The sequence below is a fragment of the Ranitomeya variabilis genome, chromosome 8, assembly GCF_051348905.1.
Source record: "Ranitomeya variabilis isolate aRanVar5 chromosome 8, aRanVar5.hap1, whole genome shotgun sequence".
Lineage (NCBI taxonomy): Eukaryota > Metazoa > Chordata > Amphibia > Anura > Dendrobatidae > Ranitomeya > Ranitomeya variabilis.
The window spans coordinates 108,209,888-108,223,507 of NC_135239.1; the positions used below are offsets into that span (position 1 = coordinate 108,209,888).

At 42.6% G+C, this 13,620-nt stretch overlaps 1 protein-coding gene across 7 annotated transcripts in view; it reads right to left on the reverse strand.

Annotated features, from left to right (window-relative positions):
* Positions 1-13,620, reverse strand: part of LOC143788704 (flavin-containing monooxygenase 5-like) — a 269,606-nt gene that overhangs the window by 123,428 nt on the left and 132,558 nt on the right. The window contains exon 1 of one of the 7 annotated variants that reach the window (XM_077278540.1): positions 2,717-2,779. The exons of the other annotated variants lie outside the window; for them this stretch is intronic. The gene's annotated coding sequence lies outside the window, so the exon portion shown is untranslated. Of the gene's footprint in view, positions 1-2,716; positions 2,780-13,620 lie in introns of those variants that run through there. 7 annotated transcript variants of the gene reach the window in all.

Sequence of the window (13,620 nt, forward strand, 5' to 3'; positions counted from 1 at the left end):
TTACTGTAGCGAGGAGAACCCACTTAATTTACAGGGAGTGTGTCTCCAGAAGCTTGAGTTGCGCACATTGTACGGGCACGACAATGGCATATTTGCATTTTCACTCAGCAACATCCATTTCTGGAAAATACCCATGGAGTCAAAATCATCACTATACCTGTAGATAAATTTTCAGAGGGGGATAATTTCCCAAATTGGGTCACCTGAGGGAGGGATTCTGCTCTTCTGGTACGTAGGAGCTCTGTACATGGAGTCCGCAAAGTATTCTACTAAAATTTGTTCCTTCCCTCTCGAGTCTCGCCGCGTGGTCGAACAGTACTGTGCAGCTACATGTGAGGTATTGCCACGTTCGTTAAAAATTGTGTAACAAATTATGTAGTAATTTTTACCCAATTTCCCCATGTGAAAATGCAAAATCTGGGGCTAAAACAACATTATAGTGGTAGAAATGTATTTTCTTTTTCACTACTCAATGATTGAAAAGTTTGTGAAACACATGTTGTGTCAATATGCTCACTGCACCTTTAAATGATTTCATTAAGAGGTGTGGTTTGTAAAATGTGGTCTCTTATGGGGGGTAGGATTCTTCTATCTTGACACCTCAGAATCTCTGCCAATGTGACTTGGCACCCTCAAACCAATCCAGACAAATCTGCACTCCGATATGGCGCTCCTTCCCTTCTGAGCTTTGCGCTGTGTCTAAAAAGTAGTTTCTGATCACATATGGGCCATTGTTATATTCAGGAGACATGGCGTAACAGATTTTATGGTCCATTTTATCCTATTATCCCTTTTGAAAATTCAAAACTTGGAGCAAAAGCTAAATTTTAGTGTAAAAAAAAACACAGCCCAATGTTTTATAATTCTGTGAAATAACTGTGGGTTTAAAATGTTCACAACACCCCTTAGAGGAATTCTTCTACAGGTGTAGTTTCCAAAATGGGGTCACTTGGGATTTCTACTGTTCTGGAACAAAATGCGATATGACGTCCACAGTATATTCCAGACAATTTTGCACTCCAAAAATCAAATAACGCTCCTTCCCTTCCAAGACCTGACTTTTGCAATAGCAAGAGTTTCTGAGCACATGTAGGGTATCACTGAACTCATGACAAATTGTGTAACAACTATGTTGTCCATTTTCTCTTGTTACCCTTGTGAAAATGAAAAATTTGGGGCTAAAACAACATTTTTGGGAAAAAAACATAATTTATAATTTTCAAGGTCCAATGTTTTAAAATTCCGCGCAGCATCTCTGCTTTCAAAATGCTCACCACACCTCTATAGAAATTCCTTGAGAGGTGTAGTTTCCAAAATGGGGTCACATCACTGGCTCTGAAAACATGACATGGCATTCACTATCTATAAAAGACAATTATGCACTCCAAAAGTAAAATGTTGGCCAAAATCTCGGGATAAATGACCCCATCCATTCTCCCTTCAATATGGCGCAGTCGCCCTGTTCCCTCTGCAAAAAAGCTCACCCAAAGTATCATGTTTCACCCTCCATGCTTCACGGTTGGGACGGTGTTCCTGGGGTTGTACGATGGTCATTGGTGAATTTCAAACAGGCCTGGACACATGCTGGTGTGGGCAGGGCGACCTTGTGTGCCCTGCAGGATTTTAATCCATGACGGTGTAGTGTGTTACTAACGGTAATGTTTGAGACTGTGGTCCCAGCTCTTTTCAGGTCGTTGATCAGGTCTTTCCGTGTAGTTCTGGGCTGATTCCTGACTCTTCTCAGAATCATCCTTACACCACGAGTTGAGATCTTGCATGGAGCTCCAGACTGAGGGAGACTGACATTCGTCTTGTGCTTCTTCCATTACTAATAATTGTGCCAACAGTTGTTTCCTTCTCCCCAAGCTGCTTGCCTATTGCCTGCAGCCCATCTTTTATACAGGTAAAAAGTTCAAACAGATGCAATTAATACAGGTAATGAGTGCAGAGTAGGAGGCTTCCTAATGAAAAACTAACAGGTCTGTCAGAGCCAGAATTCTTGTTTTGTTAGTTGGTAGATAATCAAATACTTATTTCATGTCACAAAATGCAATTTCATTATTTAAAAGTTGAAGTGCACCTATGATAAAAATTACAGAACTCTACATTCTTTTTAAGAAAACTTTCAAAATTGATAGTGTATCAAATATTTATTTTTCTCAATGGACGCTGGTCAGAAAAGTAAAATGAGACTTGGTCATTAACGTACAAAGTGGCTTGGTCTTAAAGGAGTTAATCATGATTTTGTGCTACATTAATCTTGTTTCTACATTTTTGGCAATTGTATTTCTTATCATGATCTGTATTGAAAAAAAAAGAAATTTTTTATTTTTTCCAATGGCTACTGGGTCTATTTTACACTCATATGTCCTGTCCTTTTAGGAACAGTTTTCAACAGGCTCATTATCATCAGAGGCAGGGATAGAATGATAGGAAACATCTCTATATACAGCTCATACAACAGTATCCATCATTTATAATGGGTGGTATCACAGCTCCTCCTGCTGCCACTCTCTTAGTAATGACCTTTGCTCTTCTTGCTCAGTTGATGTTTTCGTGTTAAAGATAGCAGCATTAAACAGAGTCAAACCCTAATGTACATGTGAAGTCGCTAAAACAGGAAGTAAGAGTCAAGAAAAGCACGAGTGACCAGTGCAAAAATTGCAAGAACGTTTTCATTTTTTTGATTACAGATTATGATTAGGAATGAGCAGACCTATGGAAGTTCGGATTCAGCAGAACTTGAGTCCAGGTTTCAGTTTGGGTACTAGAGTTTGACCTAAATAAATAAAAAAATAAATACATAATCTTGAACCAGGAGGTGGAGGTGAAAGTAGAGGAGTAGAGTAGTGTGTACTTTACTGTATTGTTAATAAATAAATGAAAAAACGACATGGGGGTCTCCCTTATTTTTAATAACAGGCTAAAGAAAAACAGACAGCTGGGGCTGATTTTGATGCTGAGAAGGGTCATGGATATTCGCCCTTTGCCAGCTTAATAAGACCAGCCCTCAGTCACCCTGAAAATGGCGCATTCATTAAATGCACCAATTCTGGCACTTAGCCTCGGCTCTTACCGAATGCCCTAGTGCATTGCAGTCCAGATTAATGGGATTATAGAGTTGATGTCAGCTGTGTAATATCCCCGCTGACATCAAGCCCAAGGGTTAGTAATGGAGATGCATCTATCAGACACCCCCATTATTAACACACTAGGCAAAAGAAATAAACACACATATAAAAGTGCTTTATTTGTAAAAAGCACTACCTGACAATTTTCCCCTTTACCCCATTTATTACCATAAAAAAGTAATCCATAGGATCTGCTGTAATCCAAATGGAGGTGCCACGACAATCCCAGTCTTCATCCAATATATGAAGCTCCTTTCAAAGAACAAAGCTCCATACACTGGTGAAGCAGCCATTGCCAGGTCTCGCGCTGTTCTCCGAAAGACATGGCCGCTGGGAACTGTGACATCACAGCTCATGAGAACCAGCGGCTGTGAACTGAGGTTAACCTTACTGACGTCACCTGATTTCACAGCAGACAGGCCATGCGGTGTATGGTCTATGGAGATTTAGTCTCTGAACAGAGCTCCATACACTGGATGAAGAAGATGGGAATAGACATGGAACGTCCATATGGATTACGCTGGAACCTGTGGATAATTTTTTTATGGTAATAAATGGGGGATAAAGGGAAATTATTGGGGAGTGCCTTTTACAAATAAAGGACTTGTGTGTTTTTTTTTCTTTTGACTACAGGGTTAGTAATGGGAGTGTCTGATAAACGCCATTACATTATTAACCCCTGGGCTGGATGTCAGAGGACATTACATAGCTGACATCAATCCCATTACCTCGATTGCCAGTGCACCAGGGAAATCAGGAAGAGCCGAGGGTAAGTGCCAGAATTGGCGCATCTAATCAATTATTTATTTTACACTGTCAGGCATGCTCAAGTGGTGCGACGGCCAATCATAGCCATGCCATTACTTGGCATGACTGATGTGTCTGGAAGTGCCCACAGCTTTAAAGCTTGTTGATTGGCTGCGCTATAGAATTTCAACAAGCTTTATTAGACTGTCTAATCCGAACAGTAGCAAGGGCATACATTAAAAGGCCAGTGTTTGGGACTTGGTATGAGACATTAGATGTCCGGTACGAACCTCAGGTGTCCGGTATGAACCCCAACCTTTACAGGTTAGCTTATCCTTAATTATGATATTAAATAAAAAAATCTTCTGGTCACCGAGGTTATATAAGACTACAAGCCCATGTTTCAGGAAATTCACATGTACATGAGCAGCAATTGATTTTAAAACCCTAACTTTTGTGTTGAAGCAACTAATCGGGGGTGGGTTCAGGTATGACATCAACTTTTGTTAATGGTGCATCCTGTGTTATTAGCTCTTTATAGAGGAATTAACTGTCATTGTAATCCTGCTTCTGATTATAATGAGCCTACTGAAAATGCCTCCTGAAAGCACAAGAAGGGCTCATACTCATTTGCGAGAAAAACGGATGAGAGCAATCTGATAAAAAAATCAGCTTGCACTCTGACCAATGTTAATCTATGAGTCCCTGCTCATCTGCAATTTTTTTCTCAGCTCAGATCGGACTGAGAAAAAAAAAATCGCATGGCACTCAGACCATGCGAGCACCGTCCGATTTGTATGCATCATCTTGAAAACACAACATTTCTTCAGTCGCGTACAGTAAAATCACAGTGTGACAAGTTAGAATAGAATAGATAGAAAACATATATATATATATATATATATATATATATATATATATATACACACACACATAGAGTAGAGGTCAAGTAGTAGTAGAGACAAGGTCAGTCACATATATAATTAGCATAGTGCTTGTGTAGCTTACTGTACCTATATTCAATTAATAAATATCTGAAAAACATTGTGTGGGATTCCCTGAAAATGTTTTAACCAGCAGAGGGAGAGCAGACAGCTGGGGGCAGCCTGGGAAGGGGATAATACACATGGTGCTTCTGAGGCTATTAATATCACCTCACTGCTGTCTACTATGCCTTTGCTAGGGGGACCCCCCCCAAAAAAAAAAGATGTAGGGTCCCCTTTGTCATATTGAAAAATATTTCCTTGGAAAACTACCTTTAAATTACATAGAGACTTACTCAATGTAAAAGCTCATGTTAAAATCGCTTTGCATATGGATTGCATTTGCATATCATTCAGATGTCAATCGGATGCAATGTTATACAAATCGGATTGTACTCGCATGCCACTTGCATGACACTCGTCCAACTTTTCAGGAACAATATTGGACTGATGATTTTACATTGATGGGCATGAGCCCCAATCTAAAAAAGCCCCAGGGCCAGTATTGTGACATGAAAAAAAAACATTGCCAATTTTAAAAAATAAATAAATAAAGCACTTTCCATCATTTTTTCCTTACCTGCCTAAAACTTTTGCAAAGTAAGAATGCTTTAAAAATAGTGTTAATAGTTTACCTTTATCAACTATTATAATGACATCACTTGCAGGGGTGGACTAGTATCTGTTCACTAAATCTCTCCTTACAATGCGCACTGACAGTGCTCTCTCTTGCTGTGTCTTTACGTCTCATCAGATCCGGTAAGCCAGCGGTATACGGTCATTGATCATAGTGACAATATTCTACTGAGCATTGAACAGAATTGACAGCCGGTGCATGCTCAGTAGAGCAGGGACTAGCCCAGCCCCTGAAATGGAAGTCACTGATGATACTTCAATTCAGGGTGGGGGCAGAGGCTGCAGGAGTGACCACAGCCTCTACCCCCGATGATGACTAATTTGAGTATCCCAGGGTCATCACTCAGGAAGTACCCCGTTTCTCTGAAAATAAGACAGGGTCTTATATTATTTTTTCTTCCGAAAGATGGGTTAGGGCTCATTTTCATGTATGTCTTTTTTTTCCATGGACAACAAATCACATTTATACTTGAACAAATATTTTTCAAATATAATCATGTCACCTAACACACTGCACATACACATGAATATATACACACACACACCAGCCTGTCTCCTCTTTAGTTCCTCTAGACTCCTACAGTTATAGGACTTTTGGTAACATCATGGCCACCAAACCATGATGTAACCAACGGTCTTTAAAGGGAACCTATCACCCCGTTTTTTAAAGATTAGATAAAAATAGTGTGAAATAGGGGCAGAGCTGGGCTTTACATTAGTGCCTTTTTGGTGCCTTTACACCCCCGTTAGGCTGCCGAAATACCTTTGTGAAGTGGCCGTTTTGTCCTGTCACTCAAGTTGGTCAGGTCGGATGGGCGTGGTCACAGCGCTGTTTCTCCCCCAGATCAGGCTCATCATTACGTTGGTGGCGTAGTGGTGTGCGCATGTCCAAAGAGAAGATCCACTGCCCAGGAGATTCAAAACAGCGCGGTCTACGCTATTCGCCATTTACCGGTGGGCGCGGCCATCTTTCCTGTGGCCGCGCGTGCGCAGATGGAGCGCTCTGCTGCCCGGGGCTTCAGGAAAATGGCCGCGGGATTCCGCGCGTGCGCAGATGGAGATTGCAGCGGCCATTTTCCTGAAGCCCCGGGCAGCAGAGCGCTCCATCTGCGCACGCGCGGCCACAGGAAAGATGGCCGCGCCCACCGGTAAACGGCGAATAGCGAAGACCGCGCTGTTTTGAATCTCCTGGGCAGTGGATCTTCTCTTTGGACATGCGCACACCACTACGCCACCAACGTAATGATGAGCCTGATCTGGGGGAGAAACAGCGCTGTGACCACGCCCATCCGACCTGACCAACTTGAGTGACAGGACAAAACGGCCACTTCACAAAGGTATTTCGGCAGCCTAACGGGGGTGTAAAGGCACCAAAAAGGCACTAATGTAAAGCCCAGCTCTGCCCCTATTTCACACTATTTTTATCTAATTTTTAAAAAACGGGGTGATAGGTTCCCTTTAAGCAGTCTTAAACTCAGAATAGAAATGCTGGGGCTCCCAAGAGTGGGGGCCCTGAGAAATTACCCAGTTTGCCACCCATTCCAATTACATAGTTACATAGTTATTAAGGTTGAAGGAAGACTTTAAGTCCATCTAGTTCAACCCATAGCCTAGCATGCCCTAACATGTTGATCCAGGGGAAGGCAAAAAAAACCCATGTGGTAAGAGTAAGCTCCATCATGGGGAAAAAAATTCCTTCCCGACCCCACATACGGCAATCAGACTAGTTCCCTGGATCAACGCCTTATCAAGGAATCTAATATATATACCCTGTAATATTATACTTTTCCAGAAAGGTATCCAGTCCCCTCTTAAATTGAAGCAATGAGTCACTCATTACAACATCATACGGCAGAGAGTTCCATAGTCTCACTGCTCTTACAGTAAAGAATCCGCGTCTGTTATTATGTTTAAACCTTTTTTCCTCCAGACGTAGAGGATGCCCCCTTGTCCCTGTCACCGGTCTATGATTAAAAAGATCAGCAGAAAGGTCTTTGTACTGTCCCCTTATATAGTATGTATAGTTGACCGATGCACAGTGACACCATCTGCAGCAAGTTGATGCTGCAGCTCTCTGGAGATGGTCTGAGGATTGTCCTTGACTGATCTCACGATTCTTCTTCTCTGCCTTTCTGACGTTTTTCTTGGCCTGCCACTTCTGGCCTTAACAAGAACTGTACCTGTGTTCTTCCATTTCCTTACTATGTTCCTCACAGTGGAAATTGACAGAATAAATCTCTGAGACAGCTTCCCCTGAACAACTATGTTGAATAATCTTTGTTTTCAGATCATTTGACAGTTGTTTTGAGGAGCCCATGATGCCACTCTTCAGAGGAGATTCAAACAGGAGAACAACTTGCAAGTGGCCACTTTAAGTAGCTTTTCTCATGATTGCATACACCTAGCTATGAAGTTCAAAACTCAATGAGGTTACAAAACCAAAAAAAGTGCTTTAGTAAGTCAGTAAAAAGTAGGTAGGAGTATTTAAAACAAGAAAATGATAAGGGTGCCCATACTTATGCACCTGTCAAATTTTGTTTGAATGCAGATTGCACATTTTCTGTTAGTACAATAAACCTCATTTCAAGGCAGAAACATTACTGTGTCCAACAGTTATTAGATATATGAAACTGAAATAGCTGTTGCAAAAAAAACCATTTTTATAAAACATTAAGCTTAAGATTAATAGGGGTGCCCAAACTTTTTCATATGACTGTACTACTGTGTGGGCTGTGCTGTATATACTACTGTGTGGTCTGTGCTGTATACTACTGTGGGCTGTGCTGTATACTGCTGTGTGGGCTGTGTTATCTACTACACGGGCTGTGCTATATTATGCAGGCTGTGCTATATACTATGCGGGTTGTGCTATATACTATGCGGGCTTTGCTATATACTATGGGGAGTATATTATATTCTAAGGGGGAGGACATGTTATGTACTATGTGGCTGTGTTATACACTATTGTGGGGGTATATTATTTTCTATGGGGGAGGCTGTGCTATATTCTATGGGGGGCTGCATTATATATTATGGGGAGGTGGGCTGTATTATATTCTATGAGGGGTTACATTATACTCTGGGGTCGCAGCATTATACTCTGTGGGGTGGCTGCATTATACTCTGGGGTGGCTACATTATACACTGTGGGGTGGCTGCATTATACTCTGTAGGGTCGTGGCTGCATTATACTGTATCGAGGACTATGGGGAATACGTTATACTATATGAAGAACTATGGGGTGTATTATGCTATGGGAAGTGAATTGTACTACATGGATGACTATGGCGGTGCATTATACAATATGGAGCACTATGAGGAGTGTATTATACTATGTGGAGGACTGAGCAGTGTATTTTAATATATGGAGGACTATAGGGAGTGTATTATACTGTACTATATGGAGGACTGTGGAGCACATAATAATATATGGAGGACTATGAGGTGTATTTTACTAAACAAGTAAAATGCTGAATATTCTGATTGTTCTCAGCAGCACATCGCCGGTGTAAACTGTAGATGTGCTGCTGATAACATGATACTGTATGGTGATCTGTTAGTGATCTATTAGTGATCGTTCTGTCCCATCATTATTCCTCAGCTGGTGAAAAGAGGCCGGGAAACAAGCGTTGAACAACTTCACTATTGTCGATCAAACTCACTTAGTGGCTTGAACTCAGCGCACGTAAATACAACAGAAATGATTTTGTGTGATGTGCAATATGTTAGCATTTGGGGCCCCATTTTAAACTTTGCCTAGGGCCCTGTTATGATTGAACTGGTGGTTAGGAGCACTAGAAATGACCAGATGAGCAAACTAGTAATACAGGACGAGCTCTGGGAAGTGGGTGCTCTGCTGACCGCAACCCCTAATCCTATCACAACAACTAGAAATAGCCGTGGAGCGTTCCTGACTCTGCCTAGACGCCTCTTCACAGCCTAAGAGCTAACTACCCCTAAAGATAGAAAATACAGCCTACCTTGCCTCAGAGAAATTCCCCAAATAAATAGGCAGCCCCCTACATATATTGACTGAGTTAAGATGGAAGTCACAAACACAGGAATGAAATAGGTTTCAGCAAAGGAGGCCAGACTTAACTAAATAGACTGAGGATAGAAAAGGTATCTTTGCGGTCAGCATAAAAAAGTAACAAAAAACCACGCAGAGTGTGCAAAAGAGAGCACCACACCGACTCACGGCGCGGTGGTGTGTTGTGAACTCTGTTTTTGGGCTCCCTCTTGTGGTCACAACTGGTACTGTGTGAGTGCTGTCTTTGGGCTCCCTCTGGTGGCTCTTTGTGTCATTCTGCAGGTCTGAGGCTTGATCAGCTGTCTCGTTATCTGTTAGCTGTTTCCTATTTAGTTCACCTGAACTCTCAGTTGTTGCCTGCTGTCAATGTCTTCAGTGCTATTTTGGAGCTCTCCTGCAGTCCTTCGTTATCAGTCTCTTCAAGAGAAGCTAAGTTTTGCTTGGTTCATTTTTTGACCATCAGTGGTCATATGTTTCTTGGTTTATTTTTGTTTCTTGTCCAGCTTGCTAATATGTGATTTCCTTGCTTGCTGGTAGCTCTAGGGGGCTGAGTTTCTCCCCTCACACCGTTAGTTGGTGTGGGGGTTCTTGAACTCTCAGCGTGGATATTTTGTATAGGGTTTTTTTACTGACCGCACAGTTCCCTGCCTGTCCTCTGCTATCTAGTATTAGTGGGCCTCATTTGCTGAATCTGTTTTCATTTCTACGTTTTGTATTTTCCCCTTACCTCACCGTTATTATTTGTTGGGGGCTTCCTATATCTTTGGGGTCATTTCTCTGAGGCAAGTGAGGTCTTACTTTCTCTATAGGGGTAGCAAGTTTCTCAGGCTGCGTCGAGATGTCCAGGAATTTAGGCACGTTCACCGGCTACCTTTAGTGTGTTCGGTTAGGATCAGGTTTTGCGGTCAGTCCAGTTACCACCTCCCTAGAGCTTGTTCTATGTTCAGTAACTTAAATAGTCCTATCTGTGATCCTCAGCCACTAAGGATCATAACAGTACAGCAGGCAAAAAAGTGTTTAATGCATCGCAGAAGTGGGATAAGAGAAGCCCTGAGTACAATTTTTTGTTTTTTTCTTTCCTCTCTATCTTTGCTGCAGTCTGTCCAGCTTCTCTCATCCCCTTAATCTCTGGGTGGCTTTGTGTTCAGCTGCAGACATGGATATTCAGAGTCTGACTTCTAGTGTGGATCATCTTGCTGCAAGGGTGCAAAGCATTCAGGATTTTGTTGTTCATAGCCCTATGTCAGAGCCTAAAATACCTATTCCTGAGTTGTTTTCTGGAGATAGATCTAGGTTTCTGAATTTTAAGAATAATTGTAAATTATTTCTATCTTTGAGACCTCGTTCCTCTGGTGATTCCGCTCAGCAAGTTAAAATTGTTATCTCCTTGTTACGTGGCGACCCTCAAGATTGGGCTTTCTCTCTGGTGCCAGGAGATCCTGCATTGCTGAATGTGGATGCATTTTTTCTGGCGCTTGGACTGCTTTATGAGGAACCTAATCTTGAGAACCAGGCAGAAAAGGCCTTGCTGGCTCTTTCTCAGGGCCAGGATGAAGCTGAGGTGTATTGTCAAAAATTTCGGAAATGGTCGGTGCTTACTCAATGGAATGAGTGTGCCCTGGCTGCAAATTTCAGAGGTCTTTCTGAAGCCATTAAGAATGTTATGGTGGGATTCCCCACACCTGCAAGTCTGAATGACTCAATGGCTTTGGCCATTCAGATTGATTGGCGTTTGAAGGAGCGCAAATCTGCACACCATCTGGCGGTGTTTTCTGAACAGAGACCTGAGTCTATGCAATGTGACCGAGTTCTGACCAGAATTGAGTGGCAAAATCATAGACGTCAAAATGGGTTGTGCTTTTACTGTGGTGATTCAACTCATGTTATCTCAGCATGCTCTAAGCGCGTTAAAAAAAATCGCTAAACCTGTCACCATTGGTACTATACAGCCTAAATTCATTTTGTCTGTTACTTTAATTTGTTCTTTGTCATCCTACTCGGTTATGACTTTTGTGGATTCAGGTGCTGCCCTGAATCTGATGGATTTGTCATTTGCCAGGCGCTGTGGTTTTGTCCTGGAGCCTTTGGAATTCCCTATTCCACTGAGGGGAATTGATGCTACACCATTGGCTGAGAATAAGCCTCAATATTGGACTCAAGTGACCATGTGCATGACTCCTGTGCATCAGGAGGTGATTCGCTTTCTTGTGCTGCATAATTTGCATGATGTTGTCGTGTTGGGTCGGCCATGGCTGCAGGCCCATAATCCAGTTCTGGATTGGAAAGCTATGTCTGTGTCAAGTTGGGGTTGCCAGGGGATTCATGGCGATGCTCCTTTGGTATCAATTGCTTCTTCCACTCCTTCTGAGGTCCCTGAGTTTTTGTCGGACTACCAGGATGTATTTGATGAGCCCAGATCCGGTGCCCTGCCTCCTCACAGGGATTGTGATTGTGCTATAAATTTGATTCCTGGTAGTAAGTTCCCTAAGGGACGACTTTTTAATTTGTCTGTACCAGAACATGCCGCAATGTGGAGCTATATAAAGGAGTCTTTAGAGAAGGGACATATTCGCCCGTCCTCCTCCCCTCTTGGTGCAGGATTCTTTTTTGTGGCCAAGAAGGATGGTTCTCTGAGACCTTGTATAGATTATCGTCTTCTAAATAAAATCACAGTCAAATTTCAGTATCCTTTGCCATTGTTGTCTGATCTGTTTGCTCGGATTAAGGGGTCCAGTTGGTTCACCAAGATAGATCTTCGTGGTGCGTATAACCTTGTGCGCATTAAGCAGGGGGATGAATGGAAAACTGCATTTAATATGCCCGAAGGCCATTTTGAGTACTTGGTGATGCCTTTTGGACTCTCTAATGCTCCTTCTGTGTTCCAGTCCTTCATGCATGACATCTTCCGAGAATATCTGGATAAATTTATGATTGTGTATCTGGATGACATTTTGGTCTTTTCTGAGGACTGGGAGTCCCATGTGAAGCAGGTCAGGATGGTATTTCAGGTCCTGCGTGCTAATGCCTTATTTGTGAAGGGCTCAAAATGTCTCTTCGGAGTACAGAAGGTTTCCTTTTTGGGTTTTATTTTTTCTCCTTCTACTATTGAGATGGACCCAGTCAAGGTCCAGGCTATTCATGACTGGACTCAGCCTACATCTGTTAAGAGTAGGGTTGAGCGAAACGGATCATTCATTTTCATAAGTCGCCGACTTTTGGCAAAGTCGGCGTCTCATGAAACCGAGCCGATCCCTGTGTGGGGTCTGCCATGCGGTACACGACTTTCGCGCCAAAGTCGCGTTTCACTGATGCTAAAAGCGCCATTTCTCAGCCAATGAAGGTGGACGCAGAGTGTGGGCAGCGTGATGACATAGATCTCAGTCCCCACCATCTTAGAGAAGGGCATTGCAGTGATTGGCTTGCTTTCTGCGGCGTCACAGGGGCTATAAAGGGGCGATCCCTGTTGTGAATTAGACTTTTTTGGCTCCCTCTTGTGGTCACTAGTGATATGACTCTGGGATTGTCTTTCCTCAGTTTGGCACCCACCTGGGTCGTTAGTCCAGGGGTGTTGCTATATAAACTCCCTGGATTCTCAGTCCAGTGCCTGGCATCGTTGTAATCAGTTCCTTTCTGTTTGCTCCTGTCTGCTGGTCCTGGATCTTGCAAAATTAAGCTAAGTCTTGCTTCCTTGTTTTTTGGTTATTTGCATTGCTATTATTTTTTGTCCAGCTTGTACTAAATGTGATTCCTGATTCTGCTGGAAGCTCTAGGGGGCTGGTGTTCTCCCCCCGGACCATTAGACGGTTCGGGGGTTCTTGAATATCCAGCGTGGATATTTTAATAGGGTTTTTGCTGACCGTATAAGTCATCTTACTATATTCTGCTATTAGTCAGTGGGCCTCTCTTTGCTAAATATCTAGTTCATTCTTACGTTTGTCTTTTCTCCTTACCTCACCGTTATTATTTGTTGGGGGCTTGTATCCAACTTTTGGGGTCTTTTCTCTGGAGGCAAGAAAGGTCTATCTTTTCCCTTCTAGGGTTAGTTAGTTCTCCGGCTGGCGCGAGACGTCTAGAACCAACGTAGGCACGTTCC